Genomic DNA, 6,000 nt, shown 5'->3' with positions numbered 1-6,000 from the left:
TCATTGTTTTTTTTTTTCATGTTGTCAAGCATATACACTTTGTTCTCTTAAAGTTCAGCCACCCAGTATTTGTCATTAAAAGTTTCACAATAAAGAATGCGAACGTGTGTACGTATTCAATAGTACTTTATTCATGTACGCTTGCTATTGATAAATTAACGTCAACGTAACGTAAACATTACTGACACGTCATTTAATTAAACAGTGTATACATATAATAAAATTAAGGTTTGTGCAATTGAGTATAAATATACGAATCACAAAATGAAAGTACAAGTAGATGGCATAAATAAACTGCCCAGTGACCTTCTTCTAAACATAGAACATTTAACCGGAAATTAGAAATTCCAGAGTCTGAGGAGATGACATAAAAACACACCCAAGTTTTTGTGATAAATACCGTCCCAACCCAAGCGTGACCTTTTGTCATATCCTTTATCATTATTAAAGTTTTACGACATACCTATATCCTAATTATATTCACGTACCTACTAATTCTGCCAAAATATTGAGAACTTTAGTGTTTTAGCACGTCATAACCTCATGACAAACCTTACCTACTTAAACACTAAAATATTTATGTTAAGGTACATACATATAACTACTATGTACGTATTTTGACGTAAAAACTGAATTTTTAATACCCCTTTTATTTATTTTAAATCGCGTCGTTTTTCCTAAGATTTACATAAGTCAACTCAAATGAAAGACTTGTTTCCCTCAAAGTCGATCAAATTTTAAAATATGTTACAAAAGCAAGTCATCCTGCCGCAATTCGGTAGCTGAACCAAACTTTTTTTATTGGTTCGAATCTGTGAGAAACAACATTGATAGTAAATGAGATTTAAAATTCGTGGAAAAAAGTGAGGAAATGAGTCAGGAGTGGGAGGGGTAACGAGCTTGTCGCTCGAGTGACCTCGGCTTCCGGTCCCGACACTCCCGACTATGGGGCGAAGCGGCTTCAACAAGCAGGTCGGAAAAGTGCAGCATACAAAAAGGACATTCGACAGAATGTCGTGGGCATCTGTGGGCAGGGTCACCACAATACCAGCTTATTCCCTCTAGACCGCATCCAACGGAGAGGGACTCGAATTGCCGGCTGCCAGCGTATTTCTGATCGGCTTGACTCCTTGGCGCTGCATAGAGATGTATCGTAGACGCGCTCTGTATTTTCTATTGCATGTATAACGGGGAGTGCTCCGAGGAATTGTTCGTATTAATCTATTATGCCGCTTCTTTTCGAAGCGACATTTTCATTTTCACCGCTTAGGTGGTTGACAGTCCTTAACTGTGCGTTTCTCCAGGAACTTCCTGCCGCGCACAGTTAATTGTGAAATGAACTGTCGCCTGCGGTATTTCCGGACCGATACGACCGTCAAACCTTCAAATGTTAAAGGCTGGCAACGCACCTACAACCCCTCTGGTGTTGCGGGTGTCCATGGTGGACGGTAATCACTTACCATTAGACGATTCGACTGCTCGTTTGCCTCCTGTACCTATCAAAAAAAGAGTGCATCCCGTCACCATACATGTTTACATATACGAGTAGGTATGGCGAGGTATTTACTAGGTACCTACAATTTCCCTCTCTCGTGCCGACTGTACTTTGTACATCCGTAGTAGCCAATGAAACGGTTAATCTTTGCAGTAGTGTAGTAGACAAAGACCAATTACGTACAAAATAATGAATTTTTATTTCCAAAAACAAAATTTTACCAATATTTTTTTTTTACATTCAGTCTATTGTAGGGAAGAAATGTGTTTTAAATTTAATTCCATCAATAACAAACTTTAAGTAAAAACATTCTAAATTATACTTACTTCAATTTAATAATACATATGGGTCACAAACGTTCGGGAAAACGGGCGTTTTTATCTGTGAACATTCCAAAACTTAACGATTTGCATACGACTTTAATCAATTCATACAAGAAGTAGAAGTTTTTAAAATACCCGTAAAGACAAAGTAAGTAAATTACGCTTAAAAGCCCGTTTATTTTATGAAGTCTACATGATAGACGCATAACCTAAACTGATTAGAAAAAAATAGAACTACGTGTACCTACATGATCGGTACCTATTTTTTTAAATATTTTGGTAAAATTAACGATTTTGCTAAACTTACACGTCATAATATAATTATATACATTACTTTCTTATTCATACATTTCATAATAGACAAGTTATATTTATAGAAAATAAGACTAATCTTCGAAGTTCAAACTCCAAGATTGAAATTGTTTAGAAGTAAGTTCATATAACCTATATACTCTAAATACCTGACTAATAATCTAATAATAAAATAATCATTAAAATACTGCTATTCTACCACTGAATAGACGGAATTTAAATTGTAATGGAGCCCACAAGATACATAGTTTCTAACTATCGTCATGAAGTCGATATATAATGGTTAGCCAAAAGGAATGTGAGCAACCCTTTCCCGCTCCTAGAACTAATTTACCAAAGCTTCACGTATCAGAGACTGACTACATTGAGGGATAAATTAAAAGAAGAAGCTGAAAAGCAACAGGATACCCGCTAGAGTGCATGCTAAAAAATAAATTGTAATAAAAACAAGACAGACACTTTTTTAGTAGGCATTAGGTACTGATGATCTCCGCCACATCCCAAGCATAGTGCAGGATAGAAGAAATTCGGCGCTAAAAAGAATAACTCCGAGTCTATTACTCGTACAGCATGTCATCGACGGTTCATTAAAATGCGATGACTTAACACAAATACTATGGTGAACTTCATTGATAGCCTCGGACGTAGGCCCAACTGCATAAAAACCACATTCCTTACCTGCCAAAGAAACTTCGTTCTTAATAATAGGACTTAAGTATTCAACTTTTATTGCCTCAAGTGCATCTATTAGATCATTCCAGAATGATGGATCGCTTACAATAGCATTTCATTCCGTGGAATCCATTGATAAGTCCGATGCTACCAGTGTTACAAGAAGTCTATCTCACGACCGTTGAGAAATTCAATTACGCCCGAATTTTCTGTCAGTGACGAAAAATGAAAGTTTAATAAATTTAAGGTCGAGCTGAAAACATTAAGCTCGTCATTATTTTTATTAACTAATTATTTGATACTTTATTGCTTTCTAAGTTTTTAAATAGAATCAAAATCATCAAAATTTGCCTTTCTAGACAAATCTGATGCCTACGGCTATAAATGTTCCGTTACAAGTGATGAACTTCATTTAAATTTAGTAACTGGATAGTCAATTTCCTGAATTTAATAACGAACTGGATTATTTGCTTTCCCAACCGTGAGAAAACGTTCTCATCCTAACTAGTAGGTACGTAATAATCCGAGGGCAAAAAACAGTAAACCGAAATGGTACTGTTACAAATTATTGTGCCGTGTAAATTGCCATTTCAATGCAAAATTGAATGCTTTGACGACTGTTTGGGAGGCCGAGTCTATTTGGAATAAATTAATTAAGGTAGATTAAAGACGATTTTCCATAGTCAGCGGCCAACGCCACCGTCCAAATTACGATTTGTGCTCGGCAGCCCGTTATTGTCTGTGAGCGGCAAACGTTATTCTTAGAACTATTGTTCTCAAGAAAGCTTTGATATTCTTATTATATCTGCTAACTAACTAATTTGTCTGTCTGACAGACAAAAATGGAAAAAATGTTGGACAAATACTTAAATATAATAGAAAAAGGCGATTCGGAAGAGGTCTAGGTCAAAAAGACCTTACGATGCATATGGAAGAAACATACAATAAATATTAATAATTGTTACATAAAATGTCAACAGTTCGTATAATAAAGGCTTAATAATAATAATAAAAAACTAACTAATTAGAGTATTCTTTTTTTATAGAAGTCTTGACTAGATCAAACTATTACATATCCTTATCCATGAAGAATTTTAAAAATAAGCTCTCATTGGGTCATCACTCCTCAAGTAAAACATAATGTTTATAAAAAAGGTAGGTACCTAAGTAACGTAGTGATGGGTAGTCGCTAGATTTGCCTACGCAACTAAGGAACATGCACTGATAAGGTTTCTACGAGTATATAACCTTACTTACACTATACTACTTGTATTTCTAGAGTTGGCGCACTTGCTCCATTCTATCTGTTCTTATATTTCACTGAAACAACCTAAGTTACAGCCATAAATATAATAGAGTTGAATTGATGACGAACTTTTGATCTGACCACATTTTCTAAGGGTAGCTAGTAGGTTATAATGAAATAATTTTCTCATATGTTGCACCTAAAATGTACGGCTTTTATTTTTCTTTATAAAATTATTTAGCACACAATGCATCAATAGTAATGATTAAATATGTACGAAAAAATGTCTGTTATTAATTATACAATAGATCTGGGACTGGATATCTATTCAGATAGTACCTAGTTTCTTGTTATACAAACTCATGACAATAAATAACTATCTGTTAGAGTAAAGGATGACTCACGCTAGACCGGGCCGTGCCCGGGCCGAGGCGTCCGACGTGTCATTTTCTATGACGGCTGATCGGTGATCACGTGGATCGGTGATCCATAGAAAACGAAGCTCCGGAAGCTCCGGCCCGGGCCCGGCCCAGTCTAGCGTGAGTCATCCTTAACAGACCTCTAGTATTGGACCTGATTCAGTTGTACCAATTTTATGTATGCTCTAAGTACATCGGTACATCTTTTGGAATAAAATTCAACCTACTTTTTATTTGTTACTTTCAGTAGGGGTAGAGTAGATCATAATATGATCCAAAAAGGAACGGAGATTAGAATTAAAGGCTCTCTCTCTCTATGCGTTTGTGCTTGTGTTTCTCTGTGGATGATGGGGTTCTTAACTCGCTACGTGGCGCTATTTATTCTATTTTTTTTTGCGTATTTTAGGTGTTACCTTGATAAAGCTACAACGGTAAAGAAATTTCTGAGCCAATTTTGATGAATTAGGTGTCATTCGATTCGTTTTGTGGCTCATGTGACTGAATTTTTAACTAACTACTAAAAAAGAAAAAAGAAAAACAGAAACGAACTGTATCGTTTTACTTAGGTACAGGTAATTAAAAAATATTTTCCTACTTGTATTGTTTGCAATGTTGGTTGATGTTTTGGTACCTAATAGGTACGAGTATATAACGCTTAACGTAAGAAACAATTTATATTACAAAAAGTTCTGCTTTTGCGTATTAATGAAATAGATTCAGAGTTTTAGTAGCTCATAAAAGAAATTGTATTAAATATTCGTGAAATAAAGACTATACACTATGTTGACGAGTATATTTACTTGGGCCAGTTAGTCTCTTTCAGCAACAGGCAAGACAAAGAAATCGAGCGCCGTGTCGAAAACGCCTGGAAGAGCTACTGGTCCATGAAAGAGCTGATGAAGGGTAGCCTTCCACTGTCACTGAAGCGAAAACTCGTCGACATGTGTATCCTGCCCGTCCTAACCTACGGTGCTCAAACATGGTCACTCACAGAGAGTCAGAAGTCCAAGTTGAAGGTATGCCAACGGGCTATTGAGCGTAGCATTTTTTTATTTTTTTTTATGAAATAGGAGGCAAACGAGCAGACGGATCACCTGATGGTAAGCGATTACCGCCGCCCATGGACACCCGCAACACCAGAGGGGTTGTAAGTGCGTTGCCGGCCTTTAAGATGGGAATACGCTCTTTTCTTGAAGGTTTGAAGGTCATATCGGTCCGGAAATACCGCAGGCGACAGTTCATTCCACAGTTTAGCTGTGCGAGGCAGGAAGTTTCTAGAGAAACGCACAGTTGAGGACTGCCAACCATCTAAGTGGTGAGGATGGCAATGTTGTCGCGTAGGGCGATGGCGAAAAGAAGCTGCAGGGATTACTCCGAACAATTCCTCGGAGCACTCCCCGTTATACACGCGATAGAAAATGCAGAGCGAGGCCACATCTCTACGCAGCGCCAAGGAGTCAAGCCGTTCCGAAATACGCTGGCAGTCGACAATTCGAGTCGCTCTTCGCTGGATGCGGTCCAGAGGGAGAAGCT

The sequence above is a fragment of the Cydia strobilella genome, chromosome 13 (genome assembly GCF_947568885.1).
Source record: "Cydia strobilella chromosome 13, ilCydStro3.1, whole genome shotgun sequence".
In the NCBI taxonomy this organism is placed as follows: Eukaryota; Metazoa; Arthropoda; class Insecta; order Lepidoptera; family Tortricidae; genus Cydia; species Cydia strobilella.
The sequence above is the reverse complement of the archived record's forward strand: the minus strand, read 5'-3'. Positions refer to the sequence as shown.